The 22,570-nt window shown below is 36.5% G+C and overlaps 1 protein-coding gene across 1 annotated transcript in view; it reads left to right on the forward strand.

Moving 5' to 3' along the window:
• Positions 1 to 10,530: 10,530 nt before the first annotated feature.
• The window catches only part of LOC150098332 (ras-specific guanine nucleotide-releasing factor RalGPS1-like), a 321,760-nt gene continuing 309,720 nt past the window's right edge, over positions 10,531 to 22,570 (forward strand). The window contains exon 1 of the mRNA XM_090405650.1: positions 10,531 to 10,633. The gene's annotated coding sequence lies outside the window, so the exon portion shown is untranslated. The remainder of the gene's footprint in view (positions 10,634 to 22,570) is intronic.

The following is a 22,570-nucleotide window of genomic DNA, read 5'->3' on the forward strand; positions in this document are numbered from 1 at the left end:
CAGATAAAGTGAATTATCTCCCAATTTTATGGATATAATCCATTGGACTAATTTTTTTATAAAGTCAGATGCAGGTTGTTTATATTAAAGTATGTCTGAATCAACTTCCATGCAGATATAAAGTGTAAAAAATTCAAAATACAAAAATGTGACAACCATACCCGATCTCCCCTACAATAAATGAATAAAAAATGTATTCTTGTAAACAGTATACAGTATATATACAAAAAGGGAGAAAGGGGGAAAGACAAAAAAACAGACAAAAAATTAAATCAAGATGAAAGAAAACTTAATTTCTATTTTGTACTTATATACTTTGCAATTTACATGCCTACATCCAACAACAATCACATATTTCAATTTTGACACCAGTTAAATTAAGCAATTAAAATTATTTTTCATTAATTGAATAAAATTAATTACTCAATATTTATTAATTAATTTAATGAAGTAACAAACGAAAAAAAGTATTCCTTGATGGCTTTCTGATTATCCTCGCTCCATCTCCTGGTGGCGACTCTTGATTCCTTTCCTCCACATCATTTCTATGCTGTAAAGAAACCTAACCTTTACATCTCATATAAGCTCTTTATAATTAATTATGTGTAAGGATTAACGATTCCTCCACACCTTCTATTTATTAAAATATTACTTACATTTCCATCATACATCTTCATAGCAGTAGAATTAGCAGAAGTTTTTTCTGTATTCAACTTTTTGAAGAGAAGATCTCCCAATAGAGACTGCATTTAAAATATTCTAAATAAAGAGAATGAAGAGACGGCTTTCGAAGACAAACAGGATGAATTTATGAAATCTTTTGAGAGAGAACTACCTCAGGAAATATGTAACAGAGGGCATACGAGGTTTTAAAATCTTGATTTAGATCATATCATTAGCTCGTGTTGTTATAAGTGAGGTTTTAAATCATCATAATATGGCTGCCAGCTTGTGTGATAGTGGTGGTCAACTATATATATTTATATATAGAAAGTATTTTACCTTGGGTATAATAAATGTTAAAGATACCAAGCTATTTTAAACCTGGTTTTACTCCATTTCCCAAGTAAGCAAACAGACAAACAAGTCAAGTGTGCGCCTGCAAGTGTTGCAAGTCTAACTGACCCCGCGCGTGGTGCAAGACCAAGGCAACTCATGGTAAAAGTAGAATAAGCTCTGATCAGTATTCTTAATATTTATCTTTAATGCAAAGCCCATCTCCTGGAGATGTATGATGCTTTGTATTAAAGGCAAGGGGCCACCACCCAGACCGGTTTCGACCTTTATTGAGGTCTCATCAGTGGGAGCCAAGCTAGAAATACCAAGATTTAGTAATACAGAGCTTATAAGTATTTTCCAGAACAAGTTACCATAAGGTGTTTTAACCTTTTATTAAATATATATCTCCTCCTGAGATTTTTATTTAATAAGGTAAAAACACCTTATGGTAACTTGTTCTGGTAAAATACTTATAAGCTCTGTATTACTAAATCTTGGTATTTCTAGCCTGGCTCCCACTGATGAGACCTCAATAAAGGTCGAAACCGGTCTGGGTAGTGGCCCCTTGCCTTTAATACATAGCATCATACATCTGCTCCAGGAGATGTGCTTTGCATTAAGGGTAAATATTAAGATTAGTGATCAGAGCTTATTCTACTAATCTTAATATTTACCCATGAGTTGCCTAAGACTTGATCTACGTGCGGGTCACCCAGACTTGCACTACTTGCAGGCGCGAACTTGACTTGTTTGTCTGTTTGCTTACTTGGGAAATGGAGTAAAACCAGGTTTAAAACAGCTTGGTATCTCTAACAGATATATATATATATATATATATATATATATATATATATATATATAATAGCACAACTAGTTTCAGTTTGTATCAGTCTTCTTCATATTCACGTTGTTAAAACATAGAGGAAAAAATTTTAAACATCACGGAAAGTTAGTGTATATAATATTCAACGTTCAAACGTTGAAGTATGCGCACTCAGAACTGTTCTCTCGTTCGCTTCATTGTTGGGCGTATGAATGCATATAGTACTCGTGAACGCCAGTATTTGATCGTAGCACAATGGCAGCTTGAAAGGATGTTGTTGAGATGTGGGGGGTTGAGAATGATTTCTTTTGATTGTATTATCTTTCTTTCTAATTCATCCTGGCAATGGGAAATGTTATCAGACTTTTCCCATAAGACTGTATGGCTAGAATTGGTTTTCTTCATTAGAATCGGCCGTGAACAGAACATAACTAGACAAAGCACTGGCTCGCGTTCTCCTGTAACTGACGTCTCTCTTATGTTCTTCAATGCGTAACTCGATCGAGTTCTTTGTTTGGCCGAAGTATGGTATATCACAGTTGCACCAAATCTGGTAAACACCGGGATATTTAAGGCTGTGATGTCCAGGTTTCGGACAGCCCACTAAGGAGCGGATTTTTGGAAGAGGAGTAAATAAAGATCTTATGTTGTATTTCCTAAGAACCTTGGCCAATTTGACTAAGACAGAGCTTATGTATGGTATAGAAATATAACCTTTCACTCTATTGGTCTTTTCATTATTGCGAGCTGGTGGATTTAATAGGAATTTTTCAATTGTTTTTGTGAACAACCATTTAGTTGAAAACTAGACCTGAGAAAATTGAGTTCTTTATTAAGTTCTATCTCATCATCAAAAACAGAGCGAGCACGATGTCCTAGTGTAGAAATGACTCCAAACTTTTGAGGAGGATAATGATGGGGTTGACTGTGGAGATGTCTGTTGGTGTGGGTAGCTGTTCTGTAAATCGAGATTTTAATTTCTCTGAGGAACAGGTCGGTTTGATGTCCAAAAAAAGAAGAGAACCATTAGCTTCAAACTCAGCAATACATTTTATGTTCGGATGTTGATTATTTAGATGTTCTAGGAAGTTCAGGAGAGATTCACGGCCAGGGCTCCAAATCAGGAAAATGTCCTCAATATATCTTTTCCAAATTCTTGGTTTTAACCACGTCGCCGTCAATATGGATAAAATACATCACTCCTCTACACTTCGTATCCATCATGTATTTCAATATAATATCAAAGTATCATAATTTTAATATGCACTTCGCATCCATGGTAATCTGGACATATATACGTCCAGATTACCATGGATGCGATAAGAAGATAAGAAGAGATGGCTTTAACTTCCAGATCTTCTAAATAGATGTTCGCAAGTACAGGTGACAACGGATTACCCATTGCAAAACCAAAATTTTGTTTATACTCGTAGATGGTATCCTGAAACTTAACGTATCCTGATTGGATGCAATGAAAAGTAGGGCCATGATCTTTTTAGATAATTTATCTTTTAGTAGTAAGAACTTCGTCCCTAGGAACATCGGTAAACAAGGAAACTATATCAAAACTAACCATTATTTCATCTTCCTTAAGAATAATATCTTTTATACATGAAACAAATCTGCGGAGTTTTTAATGAAAGGCCATGATTTACCGGAAAAACATTCAAGAGATTTAGCCAGATATTTTGAAAGGTTATATTTTGGAGAATCAATTCCTTATACGATAGGTCGAAGTGAGGTATTTTCTTTATAAATTTTAGGAAGTCCATATAATCGTGGAATAAGCGGATGGAGGAAACGAAAAGAAACGCGTATATTTCTAGGTAGTTCAGAGGTAGTTTTCAGTAGGTTGTTGGTCTGGTTGTGGAGTTCACGGAAGGGATCTCTCTAGGATCAAATAAGTGTCACTCTGTAACAATTCCATCATCTTGTTATGATATTCATCAATGTTAAGAACAACTGTGGCGTTGCCTTTATCCGCGGGAAGAATGATTATATGTTTACTGAGTGTACCAAATAATAAATGGCAAAAGTATGATAAGACAAATAAGAGCATGTTAGTGAGTGTAAACAAAATGAAAGAGGGAGTACGGGGATTCTTTAGTAAGAATTGTGATAGATGAGAGTTTGACAAAATCGTACCAACCTGGTGTGAATGTTAAGGATGTAAGCGAGTCAATTAGAATGCAAAAGCAGAAGGTGAAAGAATTGATAGTAGTAGCAAGAACAAATGATTTGAAAAAAGACAAAATGACTATGAGAGAGGATTTGAAGGAATTACTTGAGGTAGCAAAAGAGAAGAGTGAGAGAGTAAGGATGGTGAGTCTTTTTCTGTGGTATGACAGTGAAGAGTGTAGAAGGAGCACCAAAATTGCTAATGACTTTATGCGTGGGTTATGCAGGAGGAGTTTGTGGATCTGTGGAGTGAGTTCAATGGGCAAAAGGATTCATATAAGATAGATGGTTTACATTTGAATGGATTTGGTGTACGGAGACTTGAAAAAGTGTTGTTGAATGAAGTGGAAGTGGATGTGCAGAATCAGGGAAACTAGAGTTACTAAGGGGGGGGGAGTAGATATGCACACTTTGGGGAGACAGTAGAGTGTATGAATGTGTGTAATATGCCCTAGCGAGTATGAAGGACAACAAATCAGATTGGGAGAGTTAGTATAAGGCATCAAAATAGGGATGGGACAAATGGGCTTCTGCAATTCATGTATACTAATGCCAGAAGTATTAGGAATAAGAAGGAAGAATTTTTGGCCTTGGTTGTCACTTCCAGGCCACAGGTTATTGGCATTAATGAAACATGGCTGACAGAAGATGATATAGCTATTGTGATTGAATGTGAGGGGTATGGTGTATTCAGGAGTGACAGGGATAATAAAATAGGGGAGGAGTGTTATTGATGATAGCTGATGATCTGCAGCCAAGGAGAATAGAAGTGGAACTGCAAGACAGAGAAAAGAGCACATTTGAGGCTATTTGGTGTGAAATTGAGACTAGCGGATCAAAATATACAGTTGGGTGCTGCTATAGACCAGGTGATTGAATGGATGGTGGAGATAGTATACACAAGCAAATAGAAGAAATGAGTGGAAGATGGTAATTATTATGGGAGATTTCAACTAGGGTAACATTGATTGGAAGGAGAAGAGAACACATGGGAGGAAGGAATTAGATTTTATGCGGTTATTAAGGGACAACTATCTGCGACAGCATGTAATGGAAAATACTAGGGGTCAGAGAGTGCTTGACCTAGTAATTACATCTGAGAATTTGGCTGTAACGAATATGACCACGTTGCCACCAATTGGTGACAGTGATCATAAGGTCTGACTTGGGAGGTGGCTAAAGGTGTGGAATTTACAATTAAGACATTCATTTTTCTTCTCGGTTTCTACTCATTCAATTTAAAAAAGCAACAACTACACACACACACACACACACATGTGTGTGTGTGTGTGTGTGTGTGTGTGTGTTCATATTTATATATACTGACTATAAACGAGACTAGAATAACAATTAAATTTATTCAAAACGCAACGTGTTTCATCGGATTGTCCGACTTCTTCATGCATGGGAACATAGAAAGCAAGTAAACACTATAAGAAACATCGTATCACTATAAAAACGACTATTATAAAATTCAATTAGTTTTGAACTGTAGCTATAGTCCGTGTTGAAGTTGTTAAGTAGCTGCGTGCGTCTGATTTCACGAGTGTGCCAATATTATTATTATTATTATTCCTGACACCTCCAAGGACTCCGAAGACTCATCGCGGGAGGACACCTACAACTGTCTCAACCACTACACCGAACCTCTACTACGAATCATCTCCATCAACGCCATCTACCGCCCACCTCCACCACCACCATAACTAGTATTTTTTGTCTGTATGTTGCGTGTGTTCTGAAGGGCCAATTTGTCTGTATGCGGGATGAAAAACCTGCGTTTTCCAGGAGAAAAAACCCTGCTACCTCCGTATGAGATCGGCTAACTCACCTTCGATTGAAATCGTCCAGATAAAGATTCCTCCCTTCCCTACGAGAATCGAACTTAGGCCTAGTGGCAGTTGTAGTACGGGTTCCAATGGGAATAGTATTGAGTAGGTAGATTATTGATGCTGTTTTAGATGTTCATTTCTCATGGAAATATTTATAGAATATACAAATTGCAGAGACTAAACTTCTATTTGAGAGTGTGGGGAACGAGTTGGTAAGAGACCGGTCATTTATCAGTCTAATTGCTCTCCTCTGTATTGAGTCAAGCATTTTGAGGGAACTTTTAGGCACCCCACTCCAAATGTGAGAACAGTAGCTTGGCAGATTTGTGATTTGTATCAGGTTAACAGCTGTTTAGAAGTGAAGTCTTGACCAAAAAGATATCCTAGGTTTTTGGAAGCTGACGATGCAATGGTTGTGATGTGTTTATGCCAGGAGAGACCTGATGCCAGGGTAATTCCAGAAAAAAAAACCGATCTTGTCTGGGAATTTGAGTGTTATCAAAAATAATGCTGCGGGAAATGATTCTTTTTTGTGAGAAATAAGACAGCACTGGCTTTTACTAGGATTGATATCAATGAAGTTATCTGAGCCCATTAGAGGACGGTCAGAATTAAGGGAAGTTGTGGTTGATGTTCTGTGGGTTGAAGTGAATTATGTAGGGTAAGGTTTATCAATTGAAAGGGAGGAGTACAATGTGCTTTCATCTGCAAAACTGTGTATTGGGTTGGAGATCAACTGAAGTAGGTCATTGATATACAGGTAGAAGAGAATTAGTGAGAGGAGAGAACTGAGCCTTGTGGTACCCCAGCATTAGGTGGATGGTGAGAGGTGAGGATGGAGCAATCTACCATCACATATTGTGTGCATATAGACAGAGAGCTGGCAATCCATCTGCAGACGTCTCGAGACAGTCTAAATGATGGGAGTTTGCTTAGTAAGTCTTTTTGCCAGACCCAGTTGAAGGCTTTAGAGATATCAAGTGCAATCACTTGGGATTCACCAAATTTCTCCATGGCATTTGTCCAGAGATGGGTGATATATGAGAACAGATCATCTTTTGAGTGGCATCGACGGAATCCGTACTGGTCATTGCTTAATAGCTGGATACCTTCAAGGTAAGTAGAAGTTAAAAACGGATGGTTTTCTCCATCACTTTAGGTAGAACTCAGATGAGTGAGATATGGTAGTTAGATGCCAGCGATTTATCACCCATTTTAGGAATATATTGAATATGGCCATTTCCAGGCTTTGGTATATATATATATATATATATACACCAGTGGAGTAAGAGAGTATGTACAGATGGCATAGGACAGGAGTCAGTTCTGGTGCAAAGAACTTCGGGACAATTGGAGGAATGCCATCAGGGCCAGGAGACTTTTTTGTGTCTAATTTATACAAAAGGTTTATGATCTCTTTCTGGCAACAGGATTCAGGGGGTATTTTATGTTGGGCAGTTGGAATAACTGGGGGGGGGGGGGGGGCGTTTGCCATTGTTAATTATGCGTGCATTGGAGACAAAGTGTGTAACCAGGAGATTAGCTTTTTATGTGGATGATTATGTTGCAATTGAGCCATCTGGGTATGATTGGGTCGGAATAGTGCAGGGCAAAAGTTACGACCAATTGCTTTGGCAAAAGACCAAAAGGCATGGCTGCCGTTTGAACAGACTGTAAGTTTCCTGCTTTTTGCCCGTTCAAATTCTGAAGCAGACGCTGAAGGAGGATGGAGTTCTTGATTTGAGCCAGTTGTGAGAATTATATGAGAACTTTGTGAATTGCATACTAATGATATTGGGGAAGTTTTACAGGTTATATGCAGTTGTTTGTAGATGATACAAAGCTGAAAAGAACTATGAGTAGTTGTGCAGATGAAAGTTTTGTAATAGGACTTGAATAGCCTTGCTGAATGGGAAAATTATTAAGGTTACTTACCAGTTCACTGTTGCGAAGTGTGAGGTTTTAAAATTCGAGAAGTATAGTGAAATGCACATATGTAATTAGTGAGAATATGTTACAGGGAATGAGGGATTTTTAAGGTGATGGTGGGTAAGGGATTCAAGTTTCGGTTATTTGCTGAATATTGTAAGGACAGCACAGCAGATTATGGCAGTGATGTGAAGGACGTGTAGAAGTAAAGGTGTTTCTAGTTCCATTAAATATGGATTATATCTGGCTGAACATGGACTAATATGCTCAAATTTGGTCGCTTGGTTTTCAAAAGGATGAAAAGATATTGGAAAGGTGCGAAGGCGATTGACTAAGGTGGTTTATGGTCTTTGGAATGTTGAGTATGAAGACACATTGAAGGAATAGAAATTGCAGCGTGTGGTAGATAGGAAGAGAGGAATATGATTGAGGCCTATAAGCTGGTATCGGTTATTACAATATAAATTTGGATGAGGTTTTGATAGAATAAAGAGAGAGAGAGAGAGAGAGAGAGAACAATAAGCCAATTCTGAAAGCTTTGTAAGGAAAGTGTGAGTAGGGAGATGATAAATAGTTTTTTTTTTCATGGATTGTTTGGAATGCAATGCTAGTGTAGTGGGTGTAAATACGTTGAATGCATTTAAAGAAAAGCATTATCTATTGTGTTTAATAGTGAAGTTGCATATGATAAATCTTTAGATCGATGGAGGTCTGATAATAAAAATAATAATTAAATATAAAGATGTCTGTGTAGCTCAGTGGAAGTGATGCTTGCGTCCTATGGACGCTCGAGTTATACCTAGGTTCAAGTCTAGTTGCTGACCGGAGGAACTTTTTCTAAGCCTATCTTCGACAGGTTCCCGAGTTAGTCGATCCCTGGCATGGGCAAGCGGGTTTTTCCTCCCAGAAACTCGAATTTTTAGTCCCGTAAACTCAAGAAAATCGACCGTAGTACCCGCATCATTTCAGACAGTAACATATCCTGTTAGGATTAGACACCAAGAGATGGCAGCAGTTGTTTTCCAGCCTCTTCATCAGTGGTTGCTATAATTAGTGATAGACATGTGCCAGCTATCTCTAATTGGCTACCGGTGGAGATTGAACTGCCCACTCAGTCTCAAAAGCTAGATAGGATATAAAGGCCTCGCCTACTCCTTATTAAGGAATAAAAGGCGTTAGCTGATTTTTCGATTGATTCAATTAGAAATACGGAGCTTCTGCTAATTTTCCTTTGTTCACATAGTAGTCTAGTCATTTCATAGTTGAAGGAACAACACTGCATTAGATTCATTCTATTTTGCTCTTCTTAACATTACATTATCAACAAACACTTCTCGTCCTCTCTCTCTCTCTCGTGCGTTTTAATTCTCAAACTGAGTAGGCAAAGTTCCTTTTAGCCTTAACTAACTTTTTAAAGACAGATGGGTAACCAATCTTCATCCTCCAGCCTCCACTGACAGTGAGCCCAAGCACACAACTGACACCATCTTTTGGTTCTATATCCTATCACATATAATAAAATTGTGTGATTTCATGGTTGTTTTTTGAGATTTATAGTTTTAAACCTGAGTTTCTGAGAGAAAACCCTACTTGCCCGTTTCAAAGAAACGGCAAGTAGGGTTTTCTCGGGAACACCAAAGATAGGCTTATAAATGCTCTTCTACTTATCACTTTGAATCGAACCTATAACCATATTTCTTCGGAAGGATTTTGTGTATAAGTGGCGTTGGGAACAAGGTGAATGGAGAAATAAACAGGTTCGTGGTGTCCCAATAGTTTGTGAAAATAGCCAGTACTGTCGACAGGGTGTAGCATAGGGTAAACCTGCCTAACAGTGCAGGTTTTTCCAAGCTTAAACTGATTAAAAATTATTTGCGAACAGCAATCACCCAAGAGATTGGTTGATCTAGCAACTATATCGATAGAGGAGGAGGAGATAGCTTATAATTTAAATTTAGAAGAGCTAATGAACAGTTTTATTGTGCGATATCCCCGTACAGCAAATATTTAATTAATATTATTATGTAATCGTCTTGCATTAATGTTTCTCTTGTAATAAAAACAAAATAGCAATTGGAGATTTTCTTATATATTTGTATTATAATCCATCAGGGGCGATATTTAATTGTTTGCCTCCGGGTGCGCGATCTAATCTGGCGACGGCCCTTATGGCACTCCGTCAGATATCTTTTTCTTAGACTTTGTCCTTTCATATATTACTTTGTAAGACCAGGTCAACAGTTGTCTTCTAATGTTATCGATCAAATCTTCACCCTTTTATGTTTGACACCGCAGTCAGAATACCACTTGTGCTGACTGAGATGGCTAACATAAAGTGAATGTGTGGTTTTATTCTGACTGAAATGGACCTTAAATTTTCCTGCCTGATGAAACGGGCCCTTTGAGAATGTTCCTCTGTGAACAACATATCTCGCATTTCACTAGAAACATTACATATCATTACACAGTATCTGAATGAGCAGTTCCCATATTTAATTTGAGAATGGGAACTGGGAGAAGGCTTCTTTGGATAAGACAGAATGAATTACGATAACCGCAATAATTACGTCTCATGTAATATATACGACCTGAAATTCTATGAATAAATATTCAATGCCATCTGGTGGTGCGAAATGAGTAGGTGGCTCCAAAACTCGACAAGCGTTATCATTTCTGCCAAGTTTGTACACAAACGTGTTTTCGTTGTATCGTCTGGTGGTGATGGTAGTTTAAATTTTTTGAAACAAGATCGTGTGTTTCGTTTAGTCCAGTTTTAGTGATGTTACTTTAGGTTCCATTACTTTTATAAACAGTTCTACGTTAAATTCATTTTTATTTTACAAATCCAAGTTTAGAAGAACAGTAAAGCATGGTAAGTAGCATACGCCTTTTCATGTTTCTGATAAATTCCTGATATGAAACTGTCATCTTGTGTATGAAGAAGTTTATATAAATTTATAAATGTTTGTATATAAAGTGACTGAACAGCATATGCAAACAGTGCAGATTAAAATAATTTAATAATGAGTTTGACAGGCGAGTGTTATTTGATCTACTAACACTTGTCTGGTAGATCACGGTACGAAGTTGTGCAAGGCGAGAATTTTGGATACGTAATATTTTTCTTACATATGACTGTGTAGATAAGATATGTGATCGTCTGGATACGCTTACGAATTCGTCAGTTTTTAGCAATAAGGTATCTCGAAGTTATTCAAAAACAAATCCGTCCTTTTTAAATGAAATGCTTCAACAGACATTGCTAATAAACTTTTTGACAAAAAATAATCATATTAAATTATAATTTTGATAGAATAAGTAACATTTTATAAAAGGAAGGCGATTCCTATTAGCATTATAATACTTTTGCATATAAGATAAAAATTTAGTTACATAATGATGAATATGCTACAACAACCAGCTGTTCTACTAAATATCAGGAATAGGATCATCATCTGTTTTTTTTTTCATATCCATCCAGAAAGGCATTCACCAAACATTAGATCTCTTTTCCTTAGATAAGGAAAAGAGATCTAATGTTTTCCTTATCAAGCCAAGAGAGTTGGTTTGAGAATGCAGTTGCTGGAATTAATTGAGCATATGCACTACTGCACACCAGGTGACTCATAATTTACATCACTGACCACTTCTCAACATTATGGTATCTGAGGTGAACATTGTTTGAGTTGGCAAAATGTTTAGTAAAGAGCACTAATCTTTAGGAAAATCATCACCTTTTACAAGTGATGCTCTGAAATATTAACCTCTTCACTTCATCTGTTATACAGTCAGTAATTTTCTTGAATATTCTTGCTTGATATATATATTTATTTATTTATGAAATAATTGGTTATAAGAGCATTGTTTTCTGTTTGAATAAACAAATTATTATTATTACATGACATCTCCAAGGACTCATCTCAGGAGGGCAATAATGTCTTACCTATAAATTGTAATATAATTTTTTTTTTAATTACAGCAGTTGAATTATTTTAGTTGTTTTATCAGCTGCATTGTCATCTTTCTAAGTATGGCAAAATTGAATGCCTCTATGTGGGACATCTGTTCATGGTGGAATGGACTTTCCAGTGATTGTATTGATCCTTTTCATTCTTCTTTTTTTTTTCCTATACTTTTCTTTCTGAATTCTTTGCTTTGCTTCTGAGTCTTTTTTACTATCCTATCTTCCAGACCATCGTCACTTGATCTAGTGCCCTGCTGCTGTGTTTGCTGTGTGGTGTGACCCATGGATATCCAGAAAGGCAGTTCTTTGCATTACTTTGGTAAGACAAGCAGACCTGTATGACCATTCAGGATCAGTTGCCTGGCTAGTGGGCTTGCTGCAAGGGTCAGCAGTCATGCAGTGTCTCCTACTCCATGGTCCAGGGACTCAAGACTTTCTGCATTGATAGTCTAGCATAACTCTAGCATTCTACTTCCAAGTGCATTTATTGCTTGCCAGATAGTGGGCATCCATGATAGCAGCTCAATGGTTGGTGAAGTTGAAAGTTTATTTTTCACTTGGTTAGAGTATAATAAAATTAGTTTGAATGATATAATCACGTAATCACAAGAAAGATATTTATTTAACCAAATATTTCGGTCTGGAAATAGCAGACCATCGTCGGTGGTATTACAAGAACAGTTTAAAAAAATATACAAGCTAGAATACTAACAATAGATCGTTGAAATTAGAACATGCCGCGTGATGTTATATCACTAAGTATGAAAAGAAATATTTTGAAGTAGAAACATGATTGAATTTGCTATAGCAAATTCAATCATGTTTCTACTTCAAAATATTTCTTCAAATATTTTTCTACTTCAAATATTTTTCTTCAAATATTTTCTACTTCAAATATTTTACTTCAAATATTTTTCTACTTCAAATATTTTGAAGTAGAAACATGATTGAATTTGCTATAGCAAATTCAATCATGTTTCTACTTCAAAATATTTCTTTTCATACTTAGTGATATAACATCACGCGGCATGTTCTAATTTCAACGATCTATTGTTAGTATTCTAGCTTGTATATTTTTTTAAACTGTTCTTGTAATACCACCGACGATGGTCTGCTATTTCCAGACCGAAATATTTGGTTAAATAAATATCTTTCTTGTGATTACGTGATTATATCATTCAGTCTTATGTCGCAAGTATCCTTAAAACAATAAAATTAGTTTAATCCTTTATTCAAGTGTGAGCAAACAAAGTATCTTCAGGACTGGGGTAAGGTGGTACAACACCAGGGCAACTTGTTGCAAAGGTGGAGCAAGCTACCAACACTCCTATCTCAGTATCTCCTATAATGCAAAACACATCTCCTTGCGGATATGTCTAATGTTATGCATTAAGGGAAGGGCCACTACCCAGACTAGTTTTGACCTTTATTGAGGTCTCTTCAGTGGGAGCCAGGCCCAAGTGGAGATACCAGGCAGAAGCATTAGCAGGTCATCTCTACCTATAGGAGTTGTCAAATGGTGTGCCACCCTTTTTTAATAAATTACTCTGGATTTAGAGAAAGATGTTGAAAGTTTATTTTTCACTTGGTTAGAGTATAATAAAATTAGTTTAATCCTTTATCCAAGCGTGAGCAAACAAAGTTTGCGCCTGAAACCAAAACTCGACAAGCGTTATCATTTCTGCCAAGTTTGTACACAAATGTGTTTTCATTGTATCGTCTGGTGGTGATGGTAGTTTAAATTTTTTGAAACAAGATCGTGTGTTTCGTTTAGTCCAGGGCAATTCGTTGCAAAAGTGGAGCATGCTACCAACACTCCTGTCTCAGTATCTCCTATAATGCAAAACACATCTCCTTGCGGATATGTCTAATAGGTAGAGATGACCTGCTAATGCTTCTGCCTGGTATCTCCACTTGGGCCTGGCTCCCACTGAAGAGACCTTAATAAAGGTCGAAACTAGTCTGGGTAGTGGCCCTTCCCTTAATGCATAACATTAGACATATCCGCAAGGAGATGTGTTTTGCATTATAGGAGATACTGAGATAGGAGTGTTGGTAGCTTGCTCCACCTTTGCAACGAGTTGCCCTGGTGTTGTACCACCTTACCCCAGTCCTGAAGATACTTTCAGGCGCAAACTTTGTTTGCTCACACTTGGATAAAGGATTAAACTAATTTTATTATGGTTGGTGAAGATTTCTGGCGCTGAAGCAAAAAATTTCATTGAGCATAAATCCTTCATCCTCCAGTTTTCCAGGGCCCTCACATGGCTCTAACTATGTACAAATACTGTAGATACATCATTTGATAACAGAAATAAGCAGCAATAAACTTCAGACACATATACCAGTGTTTCTCATCATCTATACAACATGTGAAAATCCAGTAGAGAAAATGTTTTATTCTTTATTCAAAAGGGTTTAGATCTGTCAGTATTGTTCAGCACATAAAAAAAAAAAATCTTGACGAAACATCATGTTAACAACACTCAGAAAAACTACCACCCCATAGATGTAACAGCAACATCCAGAGCTGTTTTAAGCTAATGCAAACCCAGGGGCACTCATTCTCTTATTTTTTAAAATAAAGAAACCAAACAAATTTTCAGTGCTTGACATGGGCCGGTTAAAATATTACATAACCCTAATATAACTTGATTCAAAGTATTTTATGAAAATGTTATGAGGAAAGAACTTAGAATTACGTTGAAAAGCTTAATTTAGTTTTGTCAGTTACTCTGGTTACAAGAAACCGGTTAAATAAAAACTGCTATTAACGAGTTTCTGACCAATGCATTGTTGATAATGCTTATGTGCAAAAGTTTTGTGTGCCAAAGCTGATCTAACGCAAAGTGAACCTTGGAAAGAAACAACCATAATAGATACATCACAGCTTTCTACTTTACAAGTTTAAACTAGTAGATAAGTATATTGTGTTATTCTAGTTTGAAAATAGTTAAAAGTTATAGGCGAGTCAGGGATATTAAGAGATCACGCGTCCCCTCAGTATGAAACATTATGAAAGTGGTTGTGCCAAACGAAAGAAAATGAAAGAACAGCCAAAGGCTATTCAAAAACTTCCAGAACTAACAACATTTTTTAAGAGCAGTGAAAGTGAAATTGTTGGGGAGAATGAAGCATGTAGGGAAAGGGAAAATACGGAATCACCAGCAAATTCTGTTTCGAACAAGTCCTTGTGCGGTAATAGTGTACAGGAAGAAACAACCTTCTCTGGTGCTACAGCAAACGTAAGTACAAATAATGACAATTATAAGAGTTCAGATCCTGGACTCTTATAATATGGCCAATGGCAAATCATATCTTACAGGAGTACTGGGTTCAGAAAGGTCCATTTGAATGCCAAAATAATCCGTGCAGCTTTAGTCAGTCAGCCCGAGAATATATGGTAGGAAGTAACAACTCAGATAAAGAAACTAGGTATTTAACACTGGCAATGTTTTCGTGATGGTTGTCGAATGGAGAAACTCAACTTCGAGATTGGCTTATTTATTCTCCCACAAAAGGAAAAGTATATTGTTTTGTTTGTAAATTATTTTCAACTTCTGATTCCCCATTTATAATGAGCAGATTCAATGACTGGAAACACGGAATAAAGGCCATTTCACATCATGAAAATGGGGAGGAACACAGAAAATGCATGATGACTTACTGCTGTCGTTTAAAAGTGCATGGGTGTATAAACACACAATTAGTAATTCAGTACTAGATAGAAGTATTGAAAAGAATAATTGCAATTATAAAATTTTTAGTGTCTAGAGGCCTACCACTAACAGGAAGCAACCAAACCGTAGGCTCGCCTAGGAATGGCAATTATTTAGGCATTTGGAACTGATCAGTCAGTTTGATCCATTTTTATGTGAACATATAAAGAAGTATGGTAATGCAGGAAAGGGGGGTCCCATCATATCTATCAGCTACTATTTGTGAGTAATTCATACAAATTATGGGAGTTAAAGTGTTGGAAACTATTGTCGCTGAAGTACAGAAAGCTAAGTATTATTCCATATCGGTGGATTCAACACCTGATATCACACATGTAGACCAACTGACATTTATAATAAGATATGTTTCTGGAGGTATTCCTGAAGAGAGATTTTTACAGTTTATTCCCATTCATGGGCATAAAGCAGATATTCTTGCTAACGTAGTCATGACTTTTTTTGGATCAAAATGATATACCACTAATGAACTGTAGAGGTCAGTCCTATGATAATGTGGTAAATATGTCAGGGCATTATTCAGGATTACAGGCTAAAATTAAGGAATGAAATAAATATGCATTGTATATACCATGCGCAGGACATTCCTTGAACCTTGTAGGTGTTCTTGTAGAAAGGCTTATACGCTGGTTAAACATGATAATTAATAATTAAGGAATTGACAGCGTACACTAGAAATATAAATTAAAACAACTTTAATATATACTTTCCGATATTTCGGCAACACCTGGTGTATACCAGGTATTACCAATTTGCAGCTGTAAATTGTCCTACTTTGGCCAAACAGGCAGGACAGCAAACATCAGAATCTTAGAGCACAAGGACTACATCCGATTTCACCAGTACAGCCACTCTGGATTTGCAGACCATGCTCTGGATACTCGCCACAGAATAAGGCGGAAGAAAGCCACAATAATACACCACAGCAAGTTCAAATATGAAAGACTTCACGGAATCAGTCTCAGTCCTTAGGAATATGCCAAACCACAACAAATTTGGATGCGTGAGACTGATGTATGTTTCCCCAAATTTGGGAAACATACATCAGAAGAACTCAGCCCAAAAGCCAAGATCACCTAATATAGCCTGCCCGGGGCACCATCAGGACTTCAGGAAAACGATAACTTCCTTGCTTTGTTTCTCATTTGCTGTTATGTAGTACTTGCGTGCACGTGTCTTTATCTTAAATTCTCATGAAGATGGCAACATGACGTTGCCGAAATATCGGAAAGTATATATTAAAGTTCTTTTAATTTATATTTCTAGTGTACGCTGTTAATTCCTTAAGTATTAATTATTATCTTGTAGGTGTTCATGCCATAAATAGTACCTTAAATGTTACCATTTATTTTGATTTTGTTCAAAATCTTTACAATTTCTTTCCATCTTCGCCTTATCATTCGAAAATAATGGTTTTGCATTTGGGATCTCGACTTAAAGTGGTAAAGCAATCGTCAAGAACTCGGTGGTCTGCACATGCAGATGTAGTAAGCGCTCTATACGAAGGTTACGAAGAAATCAGATTGAGTTTGGATGATTCAGGAGGGAGTCAGGAATCATCAGAAAAACGGCTTATAGCTCAGGGTTTAAGAGACAAACTAGAAACAAATTTTCTGACTATTTTTTGGAATGACATACTGAAATGATTTTAACAGTGTGAGCCAAGTCCTCCAGAAAGAAAGCATGAACTTATCTACTGCTATGAAATTGCTTAAGTCCTTAAAAGCATCTGTAACTGAGAAAAGAAACTGTTTTGAAGACCTATGAATCCCATGTGAAGGAAAAGTCACAAGATAAGAACTACCAGGATTCGTATAAACAAATAAAACAATGCAGCAGCACTCTAACATTTATAGATAGTCGTAGAAAAACACAGACGACTCGGACGTGCAACTTAAGGGCAGCAGGAAATTTAGAGTGGACACATACTCATAGATTCCTTGGTAACTAGTTTGGATACGCTAGAAAAACAGTATGAAGAATTATTTAATAAATTTGACTTCTTAGAAGCTCCTCATACTTTAGATCAGGGGTTCCCACCTTTTTGTTTCCTAGAGCACATTCTAAAATACCGATAGGGCAACGGGCACCATCTATTATCAAGCAAATTTTTTGAGTTCGTTTGTTAAATGAATACATACAAAGTTTAGATGATCATTTTTGAATTCGTTTGTTAAATGAATACATACAAAGTTTACATTATAATCAAATGTTTTATTACTTAAAAGTTTACATTATATAAAAATTTAAATATATATATATATATGTATATGTAAGTTAGTGTGATCTTTGGCATTGCATTTCATTGGCCAGTGCTTCATAATTTGAAGAATATAATGATATTCCAGTTCTTAAACTGGAATGAACAACTTCAAATGCACATCTACTTTACATTCCATGCATTTAATACTCATCATGTGTCATTAACGCATGCGTCATATAGCATGCCATGAATTGTTGTGTGATTATTTCAAACTATATGGCACACGGTTGAACAGCGGCGAGCACACAAATTGGTCGACGGGCACCATGGTGCCCACGGGCATAGGGTTGGGAACCATTGCTTTAGATGATCAAGACAAAAAAACTCACTGATGATCTAGCCAACTTCTATAGCAAAGACCTTACTTCTACAGAACTATTCATGGAATGTCTCCATTTTAGGTCACACATGATGATGATGGATATAGAATCAGTGAAGAATGCAAACGTAGGTGATAAGATCTTAACCTCAAATGAAGAAGACTGTGTTACCATTAACAAAATTTATGCTTATATGCATAATGAACATATATTTTCTTGTATTTCCTAATATAGAAATCTCTATAAGGATTTTTCTTTCAATGATACTTACTAATGCCTGCGGTGAACATTCATTTTTTAAAATGAAATTACTAAACAGCGAATTAAGAAACAGCACGGCACAGTCACGATTAAACCACCTAAGTTTAATGAGCATTGAACATGAAATTTTACAAAATATTAACTTTGATGACATAATGCATGATTTTGCCGCATCAAAATGTAGAAAAGTCACTTTATAGTGTTAGTTTTGCTATGGGGAAGTGTGTGGGTGGGAAGGAGTGAATTGTTGTGTTATTTTTGTTTTGAATATCGCCTTCACATCCACCAATGGAATTACTTGGGACTTTAAAATTGATGAGTATCTAATTATTATTATTATTACTGAACATTAGGAAATGTGATAGGGGTCCTCGCATATCTCTTCCCACCAGGGGCCAAAGAAGGTGTTGATTCGGTCCTGGCAACATCTATGTATGGAATATCAATTGTAGTAACACTTCATAAAACACTACTCTAGAAGTGCAGTTGTCAGAACAGGATTTTCTAGATGTTCCAGATGAGGGAGCTTCAAAATCATGGAGTGATACATATGAGGTGCATCCTGTTATGTAAGGATCCTGATTCCAACCAGAAATATCCTTTCTTTTGATATACCTAACCTTCCAACATTGTAACACCAGGATATCTGTGCAGTCCTATTAGACTTTATATCTCCCTAATCCACTAAGATGCTTTAAATATCAGAAATATGGGCATGCCCAGACTGTTAGTCATTGCTCTACCATCTGTGCATGACTTTATGGTAAAAACATGATAATAAATGGATAATAAATCCTTCAATCAAAGAAACCTAAAGGTGTGTCAACTACGAGGAAGGCCATCCAGCCTATTCCCATGCATGCCAAAGGTGGATTAATGAAAAAGAAAATGCAAAAGATAAAATCTGAACAGAACATCCCAACTTTATATCTCCCTAATCCACTAAGATGCTTTAAATATCAGAAATATGGGCATGCCCAGACTGTTAGTCATTGCTCTACCATCTGTGCATGACTTCATGGTAAAAACATGATAATAAATGGATAATAAATGGATAATAAATCCTTCAATCAAAGAAACCTAAACGTGTGTCAACTATGAGGAAGGCCATCCAGCCTATTTCCATGCATGCCAAAGCTGGATTAATGAAAAAGAAAATGCGAAAGATAAAATCTGAACAGAACATCCCAACCAATATTCCAAGAGAATACTAGCCATCACAACTGAAATCCTCTTATGTTGAAGTGGCAGTTAAGAAAACTATAAAATACACCCATATGTTATCTATTCCGCCATCCAAATTTCAGCATATCTGAACTTTATGAACATGGGTGCTTCTCAGTGGAATGCATCAGCCACCCAATCTATTATGATCTCACTCCTGGAACAACTCTCAAAATTATTCCACTCAATGAGAATCATCATCATCATCAAATTCCTGCCATGTACCCTCAAGGGGTTTACAGGATATGACAGTACTACATGAAAAAATTACATCATTACTAACTTCCTATCTACAATTTTCCTCCAAATCAGTCTGTTACTTGTCAAGACTCCAACATTATCAAATCTTATATTTCTATCATCTAAGGCACTTTCTACCGTATCAATCCACCTATATCTTGGTCTTCCTCTGGGTCGTTTTCCTGTCAACCTGGCAGAAAACACTTGTTTTGCTAATCTTTCCTCTCCCATTCTATTTAAGTGACCATACCACCTGAGATTAGCTCTGCTAATGCATTCCTGGATGCTGACAATGTCAAGTTCTTTCCTAATATCCTCATTTTTAATATGATATTGCCATTGATGCCATCTGTTCATGCCTCTAATCTTTCTCGGGACTCTCATATCTGCGGTCTCTAGTCTTTGGTCAAGCGTTTTACTTCTGACCCAGCTCTCAGATCCATAAGTTAAAACTGGTTTAAACACTGTCTTGTATACAGCTAATTTAGTGTTCCAACTAATTTCTTTCTTATTCCATATGAATTTATTCAATTGACTTCCCACCATACCAGCTTTGCTGATTCTGTTGTCTATTTCTATATTTAATTTACCATCTTCAGTAAAAATCGTACCTAAGTAGCTGAAATGTTTTACTTGTTCCACAGGTTTTCCATTCACAACACAGTTGACATTTTCAATGATTCTGCCTATATTCATTGTGTTTTTCTTTTTATTGCTGGCCTTCATACCATATCTATTACAACAGCTATTCAATTTAGTCAGAGAATCTTGCAGACTTGTAGCAGATTTATTTAGAAGTATAACATCATCTTCATAAAGCAAAGAGCTGACATTAACATCTCCAATTTTGATATCAGGTTTAATACCACTTTCCTTCATAATGTGATCCATATAGATAATGAATAACAGAGGGGATAATGTACATCCTTGTCTCACACCAGATTTAACATTAAACCATCTTCCTGTACTTCCTTCAATTCTATCTGCTGACTTACAACTCAAATAAAAACTAAGTATTGCTTGATATAATGCCCCATTGACACCATATAACTGCACCGTACTGAATAGCTTCTCTCTTGGCACTTTGTCATATGCCTTTTCCAAAATTTAAATACAGATCTTTGTTATATTCCCATGCTTTCTCGACTATTTGTCGTAAAGTGAAGATCTGATCCTGACAGCCTCTAATTGGCCTGAATCCAGCTTGTTCTTCACCAAGCTTTTCTTCCACAATTCTTCTCAACCGTTTCTCAAGTATACTTGCATAGATCTTGCCAGGAACACTCAGTAGGGAAATACCTCTTAATTCTCACATTCAGTTTTATTTCCCTTTTTATATATGGGTACTATGAGAGCTCTACTCCAATCATCGGGAATTCGTCCCTCTGTCCAGGCTTTCTGAACTATGCAGTGCAGCCACTGTAAGACTTTTATACCACCATACTTCAGCATTTCTGGTCGAATATCATCTACTCCTGCTGCCTTTCCACATTTCAAACCTTTGATGGCTTTTTCTACTTCAAGTATGGATAAGTATTCCTCACTGCATGTCTGGTCAGTGTTTTTTATCACTGTGCTGTCATCACTGCTTGTTTCTTTTAGCAGTTTTTCAAAGTAATTACTCCATACTTCAAGGATATCTTTTTCTCCTGTTTTCATGTCACCTTTATCATCTCTAACTCCTTTTACAGCACTCATTCCTCCATTCCTAAGCTTCTTCAACAACCTCCAGAATATTTTGCCACCTTCTTGATATTTATTTTCTATATTCTTGCCAAAGTCCTCCCATGACTTTTGTTTAGGTAGTTTTACACACTCTTTAGCTTTTTTACATTTGTCTCTGTATTCTGTAAGAGTAAAAGCTGACTTATTTGCCAGGAACTTTTGATATGCTTTCTTCTTTTCCTTCACTGCCTCTTTAACTTCCTGTGTCCACCAGTGAGTTCTGATTTTTTTATCCTTGCACACAACCTCACCACATGCTTCTCTGGTAGAATCAATCAATGTTTTCTTCAGAGTTTGCCACTGAATCTCCAAGGTTTGATTCCTGTTCTCAAACTCTTTCATTTTCTTTTCAATAATCTTTCTGTATTTTAGTCTACAGTTCACATCTGAGAACTGCTCAACTTTTATTCGCTTTCAAACTTTCTTACATGTTATTCTTTTCAATATGAAGTTCAATTTTATCCTGCTCCAGACTAAATAGTGATCACTTCCAATTTCAGATCCTCTGTACACTCTGGTGTCCTGCACCAGGGAGAAAACATCACTATCAACAATAACATAGTCAATGAGACTTTTCTTATTCCTAGCCTCTTCTCTCCATGTGAATTTGTGCACATTTTTATGTTGGAACATGGTGTTAGTAATAACCAGTCCATGTCCTGAGCAGAAATCCAACACATATTTGCCATTATTATTAGCTTTGCTCTTTTCTCCAAATTTTCCGAAAATATTTTTGTATGTCTCACAATCATTTCCTACTCTGCTATTTAGATCCCCAACAAGGACCAACTTTTCCTTTTTCATTGTGTCAGTTGCTTTTTCTAAAGCCTCAAAAAATTCCTTCCCTTCTACCTTAGTAGAACCTTCTGTGGGACCATAGGCACAAATAAGTCTCATTGTCCAGTTCCCCATTCTCATATTTGCCCACATTACTCTACTTGAGACTGACTGCCATTCAAGAAGATTAGCCTCGTATTTTATGTTGAATACTATGGCTTCTCCTTCTTTTCCTTGATTGTCATTGCCTGAATATAAAATTTTGTATTTATTGCTCAGAAAGATCTCACCAGTTTTG

This window comes from Typopeltis vanoorti, chromosome 15 (assembly GCF_054136105.1).
Source record: "Typopeltis vanoorti isolate ZY-2024b chromosome 15, IOZ_Tvanoo_1.0, whole genome shotgun sequence".
NCBI classification, from domain to species: domain Eukaryota; kingdom Metazoa; phylum Arthropoda; class Arachnida; order Uropygi; family Thelyphonidae; genus Typopeltis; species Typopeltis vanoorti.